Below are 19,390 nucleotides of genomic sequence, written 5' to 3' on the forward strand. Positions count from 1 at the left end.
TGTAGAGAGGGATATTCTGAGCAGTGTCGGACTGGCCCGGCGGGACACCGGGAAAAAACCCGGTGGGCCCGACCCTCGTGGGTCCCCGCCGGGCCAGACCCCCTCTACCAATATAAAAATTTTGAAAAAAAAGTTTTCTGCGATGTGCATCGCCGCTCACGCATGCGCACCAAGAAGTGCCGCTTGCACATGCGCATGGTGGCGTTCGAGCGGCGCATACGCACAGTCGCGTTCGGCGCGTCGCAGTAGGGGGGTGGGGGGCCCTGGACCAGCAGTCCCGGTGGGCCCCCGGGCCCCCCAGTCCAACCCTGATTCTGAGACAATTTGCAATTGGTTTTCATTTTTTATTATTTTAAGTTTTTTTAAAATTAATTTAGCTTTTTATTCAGCAGCTCTCCAGTTTTCAATTTAAGCAATCTAGTTGCTAGAGTCCAAATGGCCCTAGCAAACATGCATAGATTTAAATAAAAGACTGGACTATGAATAGGAGAGGACCTTTCTAGAAAGACGATAAAATAGATATTAGCCATAACAGTACATTTGTAGTCGTACAGAGCATTTGCTTTTTAAATGGGGTCAGCGACGCCCATGTGAAAGATGGAAGAGTCAGAAGAAAAAGGCAAACAATTATAAAACTAAAAAATAAATAATGAAAACCAATTTAAAAGTTGCTTTGAATTGGCCATTCATTATACATACTAAAAGTTACCTTAAGGGCTCTTACTGACGAGCGGTTGAAGCTGCGTTCCATTTTTCTGCGTTCAGCCACAGGGGAGCGCAGGAATATACGCATTAAGTTCTTTTCAATTGGGCTGTACTCACAGGCGCGTGTAGGCGCCGAACGCAGGAGAAATGCAGCATGTTTCGTCTCAACCTGCGTTCGGCGCCTACACGCGCCTGTGTGAGTACAGCCCAATTGAAAAGAACTTAATGCGTCTATTCCTGCGCTCCCCTGCAGCTAAACGCAGAAAAAAATGGAACGCAGGGGATCGCAGCTTCAACCGCTCGTCAGTAAGAGCCCTAAAGGTGAACCGCCCCTTTAACTTTACTGACAAATCACTACGGTGGGAGGTTCAAAGTTTGTCTCTGAAAGTGCTCCTGAGGCTATTGAAACCAAACTATAGGGAATTTTGCCTATTTAGATGTCTTATGCTGCAAGGTCCAGGCTGGCATCTGTGAATTGTGGCAAATTCCAGAGGGGCTGCTTTAAGATGCCATAGACATTCATCTTTAGTGGGCCTGTGGGGCAGATCTGGATTCCAGACTGAGAATTAAAATAGGCCCTGGAATTTCAGATCCATAGAAGCCCAATCAGCCCACACAGAGCTCCCATCAGCCCACTTAATACTGACTTTCTATGGCACCTTATAGCAGCCCCTCTGGCATTTGCCAGAGCCCACTGATTGCCAGTCTGGGCCTGCTGTGGAGAGCTGTTTGGGCCTCTGTGTACTCCTCTCAATTCCTGAGATCTGTTATGTGACGCCATGGTCACTCTGCAGTTTTCTGGGAATCTTGTTTGTATGCTATATATAATTTTTCCATAAAAGTATTTGCCCAATGCTTTAACAGTACCTGCAGGGTCGGACTGGGGGGGCTTGCATGCGCACTGTGTTTTTGCCGCCCCCACCCCACTGCGCATGTGTGCATGCACACTGTGGTGAAAAAAGGTGCGGATCTGGGACAGCTGGACCCACAAGTAGGGTTGCCACCTGGCCAGTAAAAATGATGGCTGATCCCAGGGCCGGAACTAGGGGTAGGCAGAAGAGGCAGCTGCCTAGGGCGCAACAATTGGGGGGCGCTGGGCAGCTGCCTCTTCTGCCTACCCCTAGACCAGACTCACCTGCTCACCAGACACAACTTGCCGATCTAAAACGGCAGCAGCGCTGCACATGCATGTAAGCGTTTGACGTCACCGAGTATGCGCATAGGCGCGTAACATCACTGAGTATGCGCATAGGCATGTAACATCACTGCGCATGCACATAAGTGTGAGAACGCATGCTTGCGTCCTGTCCGGCGCAGGCGCGGACGCGCTAATGCGCGTCGGCGTCTGACGCGGGACGCTGGCGACGGTCGCGGACGCGGAGGCGCCGGCGACGGTCGCGGGCGCAAGGACATAGGCGGAAACGCCTGTGACGGACGCGCTGGCGTCAGCTCCGCGACGTCAGCGCAATGACGCCAGTTTGGCGCCAAAACTTCTGCATTTAAACCCAAACCAGATTAACATGCATTGCCTGGTTATTAGGTTATTTCGACTGAAACCCTAGCGACTCTGAACTTGAATTCCCGATTATTGACCCTTGCCTGAACCCGGACTTTGATTACTGCCGCCTGTCTCGACCTTCTTGCCTGTTTATCGACTACGAATATTTCTGCCTGCTTTTTGACCTCGGATCTCCTGACTACGACTTTTGCCTCATCCCTTGTACTTCGCTGATCGTCTCACTGGCTACTCTCCACAACCCTGCTCCCTGTTCCACTCCAGGTGGGTAGCGGTTGTGTGAGGCGCTTGTGGGTTCATTAACTTCTGCTCCAGCCTCTTCTACGTCTGGATTATACTGGTAAGTCCTGACAGTATAACCAGGCCAAAGATGGATCCAGCTGAAGGGGCGTCCCCGTTTGCAGTCCTGACGCAACAACTATCTTCTCTTACGCAAGCAGTCCGGGAGCTGCAAAGTGGCTATGCTCAGCTACAGGAGCACATTAGGACCCAACCACCGGTTGTTCTTCCGTCCACGGCAGCTGCAACTCCTCCGGTTCCAGCGGAAGTCCAGGTAATCACTTCTGAGATTTCGGAACCTAAGGTGGCCTTTCCGGAGAAGTTTGCGGGTGATCGGAAGTTGTTCCGGAATTTTAGGAGCAATTGTAAGCTACTGTTTACACTCAAGCCTCACACCTATCCCTCTGAGCAGACCCGGGTCGGGGTGATTATCTTCTTTCTGACGGGAGAACCACAGACGTGGGCCTTTCGTCTTATGGATCGCCATAGTCCTGCATTGTCCACAGTTGACTCCTTCTTTGATGCCATGGCAGTTCTTTTTGACGATCCGCACAGAGCCACTACTGCTGAAGCCGCCCTGCATGCCTTGAAGCAAGGTAACCGTCCAGCGGAAGACTACACCCTGGAATTCCGGCAATGGGCAGATGACACGGAGTGGAATCCGGCTGCGCTTAAGAACCAGTATCGCTTCGGCCTTTCTTCTGAACTAAAAAATGAATTGGCCCGTACTGGCATTCCCGACAGTCTGGAAGACCTCATCTGTCTGGCCATCCAACTCGATCGGAGGCTCAGGGAGCGCAGAGAGGAAGAAGAGGCAGAAAGAGCAGGTCTTCCACCTCAGTCTTGGATGTTACCAACCGCTCCACCTCCTATCCGAATGCCTTCCACTTTTCCTCCAGCTGTTCCACCACCCGTCTTCAGTGCAGCCCCAGTGCCAATGCAGATTGGAGCCATTAGATCTGCGTTAACCCCAGAGGAACGGATCAGACGTCGCAGACTCAACCTCTGCCTTTATTGTGGACAGGCAGGTCACTTGCTTCGGGGTGGTCCGATTCGTCCAACGGGTAAGAGGATTTTCGAAAGAGACTTTTCCAGTTGCCATATTCCCGTGCCTCTCCTGACTGTCTCTTTATCTTTGCAGTGGGGAGACAAGCGGGTAGAGCTTCAAGCAATCCTTGATTCTGGGGCCAGCGGGTGTTTCCTGGACAATAAAGTGGCGCTACAGTTCCAGATCCCACTCCAGTCCAAAAAGAACCCCATAGCCCTCCGTGTGGCAGATGGTTCTCTAATTACCTCGGGCCCTGTGGTGCAAGAGACCGTCTCACTTTTTGTTGTGTTAAATAAAGGGCATACTGAAGTCATGAACTTTGATGTGGTTTCTTCACCTCTATTTCCCGTCATTCTGGGTCTACCCTGGTTGCAGAAACACAACCCGTCCATCAACTGGACTACCGGTGAAGTGAACTTTCTTTCAGATTTTTGTTCCTCTCAATGCATTTTCTCTTTCAATAGAGTCTGTTCTTTATCTCCTGCTTCCGAAATTCATAATCTTCTTCCTCAAGCTTACTGGGAATTTACGGACGTTTTCAATAAGAAAGGGGCAGACAAGTTGCCTCCTCATCGTATTTATGATTGCCCTATTAATCTTCTTCCAGGGGCTCAGATTCCTTTTGGACGAGTTTATCCGTTGTCCGAGTCTGAACTATCGGAACTTCGTTCTTATTTAGATGAGAATCTAGCCAAAGGCTTCATTCGACAATCTTCTTCTCCAGCAGGAGCTGGATCTTCTTTGTTGAAAAAAAAGATCATTCTTTAAGGCCGTGTATTGATTACCGGGATCTGAACAAGATCACTGTTAAGAATCGTTATCCACTTCCTCTTATTCCTGAACTTTTTCAACGTTTGGCGGAGGCTAAGATCTTTTCTAAACTGGATCTCCGTGGCGCATACAATCTCGTCAGAATAAGAGAAGGTGATGAGTGGAAGACCGCTTTTCGTACTCGTTATGGGCATTTTGAATACCTGGTCATGCCCTTTGGTCTTTGCAACGCTCCTGCAACGTTTCAACATTTTGTCAATGATGTTTTCAGAGACTTCCTCGACATATTCGTTATCATATATTTGGATGATATCCTTGTTTTTTCTAATTCTTTGGAGGAACACAGATCACATTTAAAAAAGGTGCTGGCTCGTCTACGTATTCATCAGCTTTATGCTAAGATTGAGAAATGTGTCTTTGAACAGACATCTGTGGACTTTTTGGGTTTTCTCCTTTCTCCGCAGGGAATTCAGATGGACTCCAGGAAGATCTCCGCAATTCTTGACTGGCCAATTCCTTCTTCCAAGAAAGCTGTCCACCGTTTTATTGGTTTTGCAAATTTTTATAGGAAATTTATAAAAAAATTTTCCCAGGTTATTCTTCCAATTACTGAGTTGACTCGTAACAATCAAAAGTTTTGTTGGTCACCACAAGCTCAGACGGCCTTTGAGAAATTGAAGGCAATCTTCACTTCAGGCCCAATTCTTCATCATCCTGACGTTTCCCTTCCCTTCATCCTGGAAGTTGACGCTTCAGAGCTTGCGGTGGGTGCAGTGTTATCGCAAAGAGCTGGGTTTCAGGAGGATCTGCATCCTGTCGCTTTTTTTTCTCGTAAACTGGCCAAGAGCGAATGTAACTATGATGTTGCAGATCGTGAATTACTTGCCATTAAGTTAGCACTTGAAGAGTGGAGGTATCTCCTTGAAGGATCTAAACATCCAATCCTCATCTTCACGGATCATAGGAATCTGGAGTACTTACGTTCGGCCAAGAGGTTGAGACCCAGACAAGCAAGGTGGGCTTTATTCTTCATGAGATTCAATTTTCATCTTACATATCGACCTGGGTCTAAGAATGTGAAAGCAGATGCTTTGTCCCGTATGTTTTCTTCTGAAGACGAGCCGTCCTTGGTTCCTGAAACAATTTTAAACTCTAATAATTTTCTCCTGCTACAGTCTACCCTGGTTGATGGAATTAAAGACGCTTCCTTAAATCTCTCTGAACCATCGTTAGTTTCCAAGGAGGGTCTTCTTCTTCATCAAGGTAAAATTTTTGTTCCTGAACCTATGCGCTTAGAGGTCCTCAAGAATGTTCATGATTCAAGATTGGCAGGTCATCCAGGTATCAAGAAAACTATTATCCTGGCTAAGAGACTATTCTGGTGGCCTGGGTTGGCTAAGGACTGTTTTCAATTTGTTTCGTCTTGTGAAGTCTGCTCTAGGTCCAAGGACTCTCGCCTTCTCGTCCATGGGGTTCGGTTTCTTTGGATTTCATTTCTGATTTGCCATTGTCTTGTGATTGTTCCACGATTGTCGTTTTTGTGGACCGTTTAACAAAAATGGCTAATTTCAAGTCGTTACCTAGACTTCCTTCTGCTTCTGAGACTGCTGATACCTTCATTAAGGAAGTGGTAAGGCTCCATGGTCTTCCGGATGAGGTGGTGTCGGATCGTGGACCACAATTCACTTCTCAGTTTTGGAGATCGTTGTGTGGAGCACTCAAGATTTCGGTGTCCCTTTCCTCTGCCTTTCATCCCCAGTCCAATGGTCAGACCGAACGAACTAATCAGACTCTTGAACAATATCTGAGATGTTATTCTTCATACCTCCAAGATGACTGGGTGAATCTTCTTCCCTTAGCCGAGTTCGCTTATAATAATTCCCATCATTCTTCAATCAATCAGTCCCCCTTCTTCGCAAACTATGGTTTTCATCCAGTAACTTTTCCCTCTGCCATTGTTTCTGACATTTTAGTTCCTGCTGTCAAAGACCGATTAAACTTCTTATCCAATAATTTTCAAAAGATCCAGGAAAACATGAAGCAGGCCCAACAAAAATTCAAGATGTGTGCCGATCGGAGACGGAGAGGGGATCCAGAGTTCAAGGTGGGTGACCGTGTTTGGTTATCAACTGTTAACCTTAAGCTTTCTTGTCCCAGTAGGAAGTTGGGTCAGCGTTTCCTGGGTCCCTTCCCTATTATTCGCCAAATCAATTCTGTGGCCTTTCAACTCAAACTTCCAGCTTCCTGGCACATCCATCCAGTGTTTCATGCTGCTCTTCTAAAACCAGCTTCAACATTCCGATTTCCTGGGCGTTCGGCTCCTCCTCCGTTACCTGTGGTGGTCAACGGTCAGGAAGAATTTGAGGTTGAGGAGATCCTGGATTCCAGACTAAGAGGCAAGCAGCTCCAGTACCTGGTGAGATGGAAGGGTTACGGTCCGGAAGAAAATTCCTGGGAACCAATGTCGAATATCCACGCTCCTGAGTTGCTGGAGAAATTCCATAGAACTCACCCTGGTAAGCCTTCTGATGGGGGGCAATGTGAGAACGCATGCTTGCGTCCTGTCCGGCGCGGACGCGGGACGCTGGCGACGGTCGCGGACGCGGAGGCGCCGGCGCCGGTCGCGGGCGCAAGGACGTAGGCGGAAACGCCTGTGACGGACGCGCTGGCGTCAGCTCCGCGACGTCAGCGCAATGACGCCAGTTTGGCGCCAAAACTTCTGCATTTAAACCCAAACCAGATTAACATGCATTGCCTGGTTATTAGGTTATTTAGACTGAAACCCTAGCGACTCTGAACTTGAATTCCCGATTATTGACCCTTGCCTGAACCCGGACTTTGATTACTGCCGTCTGTCTCGACCTTCTTGCCTGTTTATCGACTACGAATATTTCTGCCTGCCTTTTGACCTCGGATCTCCTGACTACGACTTTTGCCTCATCCCTTGTACTTCGCTGATCGTCTCACTGGCTACTCTCCACAACCCTGCTCCCTGTTCCACTCCAGGTGGGTAGCGGTTTTGTGAGGTGCTTGTGGGTTCATTAACTTCTGCTCCAGCCTCTTCTACGTCTGGATTATACTGGTAAGTCCTGACACATAAGCAAGCGTGTGACGTCACCGCGCTTGCGACAGGGGTAGTTGGGGCGAGCTGGGCAGCTGAGTCGCCTAGGGCGCACGGCTTGCTTGGCCCGCCTCTGGCTGATCCCAATGTTATTAATAGTGAAAAAAGTTAAATATATAGGAAGGCCGGTATTTTTTTCCAGAAAAGGTGGCAACCCTACCCACAAGAGACGGGGCTCACCGGGTTGTTTTCCCTGTGTCCTGCCAACCCAGTCTGACTCTGATTACCTGTCTGATCCCCCGTGTTCCTTTATGAGGGGCTGCCATATTTGTGCAGTCCATTAGCATTAGAAACTAACAGGTTGACAGTCTGGTTGGCAAAACAGTCAGGTTTAAAAACTTCAAGTATCGATAAGTTACAAAATCAGTGAAAAATGATCACCATGACCTACAGGTAACTTTTAATTCACAATAATATTTTGAAAAGTAGTTTTTTTAATTAATAGCCCACTATATTTTGTGTCACTTCGTGCTGATCTATAATAAACTTTGACTTCAGTGCCACGGACTAGTGATGGGTGAATCTGACCCGTTTTGTTTAGCCGAAAATTCGTGAAATGGCAAAAAAATCACCAATTGCATTGGTCTATGGATGACAATTATTTTTTGACGCTCAACAATTTTTTTCACCCTTTGAAGTCTATGGGTGTATTTTCCATGGCTAAACCTGGCTAAAAATTTTGCTCATCACTACTATTGCGGTATATTTGACTGGGGTCCGGTTTGTGCCAGCCTTTGTTCTGCATGGTCGCATCACTACCAAGGGCAATAAATAAAACCGTAGCTCATTGGCCCACTCTATTTAATGGTATATTTAACCTCTTTCCAATGGGGGTTGTAGGGTAGAGAAATACCATGGACTGAGGTGAGAAAGGTGACACCTTCACTTGCAATGGAGAGAGTCAGACCATAGTTATGCGGTTATTTTATTTATAATAATAGGTGCTACATTATGGAAGGAAATAAAGGAAGCTCATGATTATCGAAGGCATAGATAAAATTATTTGTTTCCCAGTTCTTTCAGTAAACTAATTCTGTTGGTTTCTTTGTGGTTGAGCTAGATTTCTACTGTGTGTTTCTCATATATTTCTAGAACTTTTGCAATATACTGGTGTTTTCTTAAAAATCTATGAATAGTCATAGCATATCTGGTTACAGCAACATTGTTAAATACAATTTATCATCAAAGAGAGTGTTTCTTTTTTCTTTGCAGACCACTGTATAGAACTGTATCACTAAGGCATGGAAAGACTGCATTTGTTTTACTGGGTAAAGATGCTAAGAAGCATGTGACTGAAGTAATTTTTGTTTTCCTTGGATTTTGTTATACAAAATAAATGCCATGTCCTGACTGCAGGGTTGTTTTATAAGGTATGAGTATATGTCATTGCTTCCTATCACACCCAGCACATTGTCTTGGAAGGAGACAAAACTTTATAGCTGACACTCTATAAATGCTTGACTCACAACATCTGAATTTTGTTCAGAACTAATCAAACAGCATCTATTCTGTAGATGAAATGACAAACAGAGCATGGCATTCATAGGATTCAGACCTCACGCAGCAGTGACCCTAAGTTTGTAGTCTATAAATGATGATTAACAAAAAATAAAACTGATCCTAGAAGAAATTGTACGCTGTTACTCGTACTCAGGCAGGTGTATAGCCAAGGGTGTAATTAGTGTAAAATTCCCATCAATATTATGTCCAACACAAACGTCATTTGAGTGTTTTCAGAAAACAAATCTTTGGTCTACATTTTCACACTCTTTAACCATGATAATATGACTGCTTTGCCAGATACTTTAGTGCTTCAAAAGCAAGCAAGTTGCAAGTAAAACTTGGTCCCCTTGTAAAATGTATAATTAAGCAGCTTAAAGTGAGTGTAGGAATGGCCAGAACAGGGATGCCTTTGACATAGTTGGGCAGAATGAATATATTGCAATATATGGAAAAACTGTCCCTGTTTTGTTTAAAAAGGAGGGCATTTTTATTTTGGAAGCGTACTGCACAAAATGTCTCACTGTTCTTAATATATTGATAATTGGTGCAGAGGACCTCTTGTCTTTGTATGAATTGTGTGATCACAATGTCATTGCACCCTCCAACCTAATGGTTTAAAACTTAGTGCTGAGCACAGCTTTCCCCCTTTGCTATAGTTTATACAGCTATACAGCTCCATGTTGTAGCTCCTACACTTCCCAGCTACAGTCTGGTGATCCTAGTGTTGGTTATAAAAGAGCTATCATTTGGGAGTTTAAAATTTAAGGCAAGCAAGTTGCAGATAAAACTTAGTTCCTGTGCAAAATGAATAATGAAGCAGTAGAATTCATAATGGATCAGATGAAAGTAAGTGTAGGATTGACCAGACCAGAAATGGCTGTGATGTAGTTGGCCATCTTGAATATACGGACAAACAATCCCTATTTTGTTTAAAGGGGAAGGTAATTTTTTTATTAGCTTAATATACAAAATTTCTCAATGTCCTTGATATATTGATAATAGGTTGAGTGCAGAGGACCTCTTGTTTTCATTTGTATGAACTTTCTTTACGGAGGTCCAGCCAATGGGAGTTGTATGGATTATTGTTAGGAAACTGAAGGTTGAATAACTCCGGGATTCAGGCTTAAAGTGACTCGCCCGTATGTAATATAACTGAAATCACAAATAGACAAGCCTGCAGTTTAATTAGCAACCTTTCCACATTATTTTGCCATGATTGGCTATAACATACTGGAGGATTTTGACATTAGTGCTCCTTCATTGAAAAGCTACTAGCGATCCAAGGTTTTTATCCTTGTATTCCATATAAAAAGATTGTGCAAATTAAAAACCATTGGGAAATTTAGCAGCAGGTGCAAAGTTTGAACTGAAGTTTTTAAAGATCAACAGTTGAATGGTCGCTATGGGTCAGATCTGGAGCAAACCACTTGGTGAATTTCAGTATTTTAACAATGCACAATGCACATTTTGTGCAAATGAATTTTAAGGTACGAGTCTCAACCCAGTCTCAACACCACCACCAGAGGCAATCCTGGTCCCCTTGTGCCTGAGGCGGCTTGATGCTGCCACCCCCATTACCCCCTGCACGCTCACCTTTTTGGTGCCAGAGGGGGTCCGGGAGCTCTGTTGCACTCTCTACGAAATGATGCATAATATTTAATTGATTGCATGTACAATGTTTCTTATTTCAGTATGATAAAGCTTATATTATATTTTAATTTTCACGATCCCCTTTAAATTGGAATTGGTATTGCTGTAGTATATATAATAATACAAATATGTAATAATGCAAAAATGTGAATAAATGTTCACAAAGTAAGCAGTTTTGCCCCTCACGAGTAGGATAGCAATTGCAAATTTTATAGTTTGCGATAGTGTGCAGTGTATATAATAAAACTCCTTAATGAAAAAATTATGCCACCTTCAAGCAGATGTTAAAGGTTCGCAATATGCAAATAAAATTTGCTATGCAATAAAAGCCTAATGAAGAATATTAACATTGTGGCATGAAAATTTTTATTCTTATTTGTGTGCAAAATTGTTCTTTATGGGGGAAATGTAGTAACATTTGCAAAGAGAACAAATTTGTGCACAACAATTTGCATGTTGCATGTAATATTCTTCATTAGGCTTTTATTACATTGCGAATCTTGATTGCACATTGCAAACCTTTAACACCTGCTTGAAGGTGGCGCAAACTTTTGCAGCAAACATAACTTTTTCATTAAGACGTTTTATTACTAAAATACTATAAAATCCGCAATCCATATCCTACTATTGCATCAGGTGCAAGTTGGTTTGCAAAGCTAATTTGTTCACAATAAGAATATTTATTCGCATTGCAAACAATTTTTCCGTTTCTGTACTATATTACATTCACCCTTCAGAGAAAAATAGGAAAGACTTTGTGAGCCAGGGTTATTAAACCTGTAGGTGGGTGGATAAATGTTGCAGTTCCCTTTGCCTTATTTGTAATGAATCCAATATTTTACATACATTTTTATGATTTTGTCCTGCTGTACATGATGCAAAAGGGAGATCAAATGGTAACTATGAGAACAATACATTGTGTTTGCCTTCCTGCATATAATCTGGAATAGATTTGTTTTGTATAATTCTGTAGCTGCAATTTACACATTTTAGGACCAATAGAACTGTTAGATTTCATTATTGAGCATTACTAATCTTAAAATTTCTCAGGTTGCACCTGTGTAGTGTAGCACACAGGAACTAACATATATAATGCAACTATGTACTTTTTTTCTAAAGTGGAAATGCTTTCAGCACTTCCTCAGGGAATGAATGTTGTGTTAGGATATTTACTCACACTTCCTCTTTTACCAATTCCCCTTTTACTCATTTTCCGTAGCTTTATTGTTCAAGGTCATATAAATGTAGTGCTGCACACATAGCATTTCTGATAATGACCCAGTGACCCAGTTTTAAGGACAGTTATAAAGTTTGTACATCAACGATAGCAGTCCTTTTACATACTGTGTCCAAATAAATTAAATTAGGAGTTTGGTGTGAAACTTCTCAAAAAATATGCAGACAGGAATACTAAAAATGCATATATCACCATCACATGTTAAGACAAAATTGACAAAATTTTTGATTTTTTTAAAGTTAACTTGCAGAGCCTTCTTCTGGAACACATGACCTAAATACTTTGTAGCAGTGTGTGTTGAAGGAAGAAAAATGGACACCAGGGTACTTCTATTTAATGCCTAAATGGTCATCAATGAAAAGTATCATTATTGTCCTAAAGGACAATGAAACCACCCCCAGTGAATGCAATTTCTGGTTTTTTTTCATGAAACCCCCAGTGAATTTGACTTTCCTTGTTCTTAAGATCTCTGATAAACTGCTTAGGCACCCTGTATCACAAACTTATAAACAAAATGGAAAATTTACACTGACTTCTGACTTACTTTACATTCTTTAACAGAGGAAATGGATTGACACATCTGTCAAAAAAGGAAGTTAGTTTGCCAGCATTTCTTGCCTTAATTTTATTAGAAATTCTGAAATAAAATAAGGATTTTGGGAGCAGTAACACCAAAATTAAAAAGTTAAGCAAACATATTAGCTATTTTTCCTGTATATGTTATTATTATTATTTACATAGCCAGGCCCGGATTTGTGGTGAGGCCACATAGGCCCGGGCCTAGAGCGGCAAAAAATAGGTGCGGCATGCCGCCCAGCCGCATTATGGGGACAACATATTAAGACAAACATTCTCATAAAATGATTTACAGTTACAATTATATATTGGTAGGTAGGCAACAACAGGGAGAGAGTTCCTATTGGTTAGTAAAATGGTAAGTGTGGAGTAGGAGATGAATAAATAAAAAAATACAGGTAAGGGATCTGTTATTCACAAGACTCGGGACCTGGGGCTTTCTGGATAACAGATCATACTGTAATTTGGATCTTCATACCTTCAGTCTATTAAAAAATCATGTAAACATTAAATAAACTCAAAATGCTGGTTATGCTTCCAATAAGGATTAATGATATCTTAGTTTGGATCAAGTACAAGGTACTGTTTTATTATTACAGAGAAAAAGGAAATCATTTTAAAAAATCTGGATTATTTGTATAAAATGGAGTCTATGGGAGACAGCCATTCTGTAATTTGGAGCTTTCTGGATAATGGGATTCCAAATAACAGATCCCATACCTGTACAAACAAAATATTTTAAAACAAAATATGTTACAAGCCCACCAAATGTGTCTATTTTATCAATATACATTAATTGAGCTGGTTTTGAGATAAGTGATTTATTTTAGTTTAGCAAGCCCAATAGTTCCCTTTCCTGTTTATATTAAAGGGGTGGTTCAACTTTAAGTTAGCTTTTGGTATGTTATAGGACAGTTCAAAGAAACTTTTCAATTGATCTTAATTTTTTTAACAGTTTTTTAAATTATTTGCCTTCTTCTGGCTCTTTCCAACTACCAAATGCTCGGTAAGGCTACACATTTATTGTTATTGCTTTTTTTTTTTTTTTTTTTACTAATCTTTCTATTCTGGCCCTCTCCTATTCATATTTAAGTCCCTTGTTCAAATCAATGAATGGTTGCTAGAGTAATTTAGACCCTAGCAACCAGTTTGCTGAAATTGCAAACTGGGTCGCTGAATTAAAAACTAAATAATTCAAAAACCACAAATAATAAAAAAAAAATGAAAACCAACTGCAAATTGTCTCAAAATATCACACTTCACAAGCCACCTCTTTAAGATTAGTATATTTCCTGGTAGTAATGTCACTGGCTCTATATCTTTCTCAAAAAAACAGAAGCTCTGTCATGCTTGACAGAGATGATGATGTATCTTTGTACACCATGCAAAAGTGTCACATGACTAATGGTAAGATGAATGATCCTTTTTAAAAGAAAACATTGTGTATATTTACACCACTTCAGCATGCAAAGATTTTAACAGAAGTAAGAAATAATTTATGTATGTGCCATCATGGACACATGAGTAGGAGTAAAAGTTAAACAACAGTTAAATGAAGGGGGGCAGGCAAAACCATTATATATAAAACTAAATATGTGTACTGTACAATTAAACTGAATAGAAAAATGTAGTTCAAAACATCTTCACTTGTGTATAGAGTTCTGCAACAGTAACATAAAGGACAGATTATCTGCAAAATTCCTCCTTGGCTTTTTAAAATGATAGGTGGCGCAGAGTACATTACTGGAAGTGACAGATATGAATTTTTTTTGTTCATGAAAGAAACATTCTGCCCATGATCAATTGAACATTAATGCCATACTCCCTTCATTTAGTATGGTGCCTATTCTGACACAGAACCATTTGCTCAAATCCCACAATACAATAGGCCCTGGAACTCAATCTGTGCTACTCTGCCCTTGCAGAAGTGCAGCTCTTAAAGACCTTTGTTTAGCCCTGGAGGGCCATGTATTGTGACTAGCTTGCAGTATGGTATATATAATGGGATGAAGTCAAAAAATTACACTGCATTAGTAGAGGAAATATTTTATTTTGTGTATACTTTGAGAATACAAATATATATATATATATATATATATATATATATATATAAACTCTATAAATGTATGTCTTCTCCAAACTATAGGATGGGGCTGCAAAAATTTTTGGCTGATGTCAGAATACTGGTGTTGCTGGTCCACCAACTCTTACCAGCCTGTTGGAAAAGGTGGAATAGGTAAGTATGTCACTAATACCCTATGCTGTTTGTCCTGTGAGCTCTGAGTAACATAAAGATGGTGTCACATATATATGAGGGCATTCTGGTGGATTCCTGCTGAGGTATGAAAAGATAAGAGGCAGCAGAATTTACATTGTGCAAAGCACAGGCTTTTGTGTGGTGAGTGAGCCATTGTACACTGATTATGTTTCAATGAATCACATCAAAAGATAAAAAAGGATGTTTAAAAAATAAAGTAATACGATTGCCCATGTTTAGTACACACTTTTGATTTTGACATCCCTCTATATGTTAGTGATACTTGCACAAAGAAAGTCAGTTGGACACACACAAAGCAGATATAATCTCAATAACATTCCACTCAACACCTGCTGCCTGATTTACATGCTTTATGTAAAGTAAACAGTCAACAGATCTACCAGTGTCTCAGGGCATTCACCAAACAAAGAATCTTTAACAACTGCATCTCCCACTTCAGAGGTAGCTGAGTTATCTAAGAAGTTTGCCTGACATCATTTATCCTGGTTAAATTATGGTTATAGAACAGTATGCATATTTATTTAAATCATTACATGGAGATAATGAAGGCTTAGGTTAAAAAGGCTTAGGTTTAAAGATTATTCTCATCATGCCGTTTATATAAGAGGAACACTGGCAGGGAGACAAAGGTTAGCAACTGAGGTCAACTGGGCTTGTCTTACAAAGTGGCCCCCTGTATATTTTTCACTTGCCTATGAATTAAAATCAACAGACGTAACTTTGTTTTTTGTATGCGTTCCAAGGGATTGCATGAGTTAACAGATCCCATTTATTCCCGTAGTGGCTATAATGATGGATCTGTGCTGAACTGCTAGTCGCTGGTGGGATGCTACTGTACGTTGCCACTGTAGGGGAAGGCATGAGGGAATGCTCTTGTCTAAGAGCTCTTAGTTTGTTGACAAGCAAGCAGTCACATTAAGTCAGCAGGGACAGCAGTAGTCATATTCTGGTATATTCTTATTTGTGGGTCTTCCTCAGGGTCAGCTTAAAACAAATCTCCCAGTACATTCAAAGCAATAATACCTCTAGATTGAAGGGGACCTGACTCAAGCCTAATGGAGGCCTTTTTATAAAGTATATTTTTAATTTTACGCAAAAAGTGTACAAATCAGTGGATATAAAATAATGTACATTTAATTAAAACTGAAGGCTTAGTATTAATGACCATCACTTGCATAAAGGTCTAGGTGTACTATTATGTTAAGTTTGTTTGCCAGAATTACACTAGAATTAATGGGAAAATCATACACTTCAGTGAACTTGGCAGAGTCTATTGAGGTATATTGGAAGATACCTGTGCAAATGTAGTAAAAATAAAAAATGTAGTAAAGTTCTGTAAATGTATCTACAGGATATGCAACTTGACAACATATGCACTGGTTTTATGCAAGTTAATACTTGCAGCTGCTCAAAAGCATTTTGTAAGTCTTAGCATATAAAATGGTTGACAATATAATGAATCATCAATGTAACAGTCATATGCACAGTTGAGAACTATGATACAGCTATATCAGCTGCTAGATTTGAGATATGCAACTATAGACTTTTCTTTTCAATCACTGCAGGCAGTGACATAACTGACTGAAAGCAAATGAATGGCTTCGAAAGATATCCCTTTGTGCCTATATGAACAATATACAGTATTTGGTTCTGTACTCAAAACTTCAGTTAAAAAAATGTCTGGTGTTTAGTCAGTTGGATATTCACAAGCCAAAAATCAGTTCACATTGGTTGATAATACAGTAGGTAGCAAAAGAGAAACAACTAATTTTAAAAGTTGAGTGCATTTCTGTGAGCAAAGTCACACAGAGAACTTTGCTGCCTGCGTGATTTCTAACTCCAGAGTGATAAATACCTGGCGCACTAGCAGCGTCAGTGAGATCCAAAATTGTCAATACAAAGGTAATTTCCAGAGTTGGAAAAATTTGCGTTTTTAATCTTCTAGGGAAAAGCTTGAGTCATAAAGGCCAGATGCAGCCCTTCAAGGCATTTTGATGCCACCAGGATCTCCCTAGATTGTCCTTAGCAAGATAAGTATTTAATAGGCACATCTATAATTATTAATTTGGCTAATTTCTGTATGTAACTAGCATATGATAATATCTTCTTCAAATGAGCATTTTTTGCTCACTTAGCTCGGTATTTATAAGATGGCTTTTTTGTTCATAAACAGAAAAAAAGATTCTATAAATTCCATAAAAATAACCTGCTACAGATCAATGTACAGTGTTAGAATTTTTACTGATGTTTCCTATAGGCAAAACGAATATAGAAAACATTTATAAATTATAGTAAACATTGGCCTGGAGAATTAAAATGCTGGCTAATAAGCACAGAGATGCTATAACATAAGCAAATAAAAACTAAAAGTAATCAAAATAGTAGTTTTAATACATACTCTCGGAGTCACAGATTAAAAATGGTGCATTTATTAAAGGCAAATGTCAAAAATGTGGGTCAGCGTATAACAGAACAATGCATGAATCACAAATAACACAGTGTTATATGCACATTAAATACATTTATTAAAAGCCCATATTATTTATACAGTCATGTTTCATTTAAAAACTGCAGTTATACTTTATGAATCAGCAGCAAAGTTCCTAACACTTACACATGCCATGTACAGTTTATCGTTTTGATATTAAGTCCATGAGAGATTGTGACTTTAGATGGTGTGGTTTTTCTGCAGACAGGAAAATACCTGAAACCACTCTTGCTTCCTTTCACAAACTATACGAATTGTCTGTCACCTCTAGTGCCAGTGTTTATCAGCCTAAAAACTGCTTACTTCAGCAGTTGCAAACAGTTTCCATAAAATACACTTCATGTTATATTAACCTTGTGTAGTGGCTTGAGATGCACTGGAATCATTGCTGATCTTTGTTTGGACACAAAGGGGGTTATTTATTAAAGGAACAGTTCAGTGTGAAACTAAAAACTGTGCAAATAGATAGGCTGTGCAAAATAAAAAATGTTTCTAATATAGTTAGTTAGCCAAAAATGTAATGTATAAAGGCTGGAGTGAACAGATGTCTAATAAAACAGCCAGAATCCAACTTCCTGCTTTTCAGCTCTATAACTCTGAGTTAGTCAGCGACTTGAAGGGGGGCCACATGGTACATTTCTGTTCAGTGAGTTTGCAGTTGATCCTCAGCATTCAGCTCAGATTCAAAATCAACAGATATGACCAGGTGCCCCCCCCCCTCAAGTCTCTCATTGGTTACTGCCTGGTAACCAGGGTAACCAGTCAGTGTAAGCCAAGAGAGCTGAAAAGCAGGAAGTAGTTTCTGACTGACTTGTTATACATCAAATCACTCCAGCCTTTATACATTACATTTTTGGCTAACTAACTATATTAGAAACATTTTTTATTTTGTACAGCCTATCTATTTACCCAGTTTTTATTTTTACACTGAACAATTCCTTTAAGCTCCGAAAATTTCTAGTCTGCCTTTTAAAGGGAAAAACAGCATTTTTTCAGAGAAAAAAATAGATTTTTTCGGGATTTATTATTTATTTATTAAAGTCCAATGGTATTAAAAGTCAGATGAAGAAAGTACAGAAAGTGAAGAAAGTATGTAAAAGTCAATGGCAGATGTCCCATTAACAATTGTAAGATTTTCTGATTTGTGCTGGGTTTCCAAAAAAATCATAGATTTGGGCGATTTTATGAAAAAATCATAGTTTTCAAGCACAACATCCAAAAAAATGTAGGATTCTGATTTTTTTATGATTTTATTGAGGCTTTTTCCGCACAAGAAAAAATTGTGAAAATTGATTAATAATTAGGGAGGGAAATTCTGGGTATTTGGTTGGAGTTGTTTATGGGAAAATAACACCTTATACTTAAATTGGTGACTTACCTATAAAGGACTGTATTTTGATGCAATATATCTCTGAATATAAAGTTAAATTGCACTTGCAGTCTAATAATGGAACTTACTCATTGGCGCAGATTTACTAAAGGGCGAAGTGGCCATCGCTAGCGAAAATTCAGCAGAAATCTCATGCACAGGGACATTGCCAATTTACTTACAAGTGTAGGCGACAATTCACTAGCGAATTGGTAGGGCAGTTTTGCGCCCTATCACCAGGCGCATTTTCGCTCAGGCAAATGATCGTTACTCCATAAATTCACTAAAGTGCAAATTTTACAGAACGTTACCTCCTTCACCACCTTAGACCTGGCAAACTGATACGATGAAGCTACATTCTCCTCAATCTTATGTCAGTGACATCATATCCTGTATGCGAAAAGTCATAAAAGTTCTAAAAACCCTTGCGTTTTTTCACATTTTAAAGCGGTATTGCCGTTAAAAGTTCTAACTTTAAAGATTTTTCTGTTAAGATTTTTTCTTAACCATTTGAGGGGCATGCCACATTTGTTTTAGGATGGGCTCATGTCTAGGGCATTAGAGGATCTGTTTTGTCTTTATTATACTAACTTGGACTTTTATAATAATAAATGGCCACTTCAAGCATTTGCACCAACATCTCTAATAAGTACCCGCCCTTTTCAAATTGACTTAAGCGTAACAGTAATTAAGCGTATTTCGCTAGACAGAAATGAACACTAGTGAAAGTTTGCTATGAAATGCAAGTGCTGATGAATAAATGCTAGTGAAACTTTGCTAGCGTTCGGCTACAGAGACGCAACTTTGCATTTTAGTGAATTAGCATATTGGTAGTGAATTTGCGCCTCG

The sequence above is a fragment of the Xenopus laevis genome, chromosome 1S (assembly GCF_017654675.1).
Source record: "Xenopus laevis strain J_2021 chromosome 1S, Xenopus_laevis_v10.1, whole genome shotgun sequence".
Taxonomy (NCBI): Eukaryota; Metazoa; Chordata; class Amphibia; order Anura; family Pipidae; genus Xenopus; species Xenopus laevis.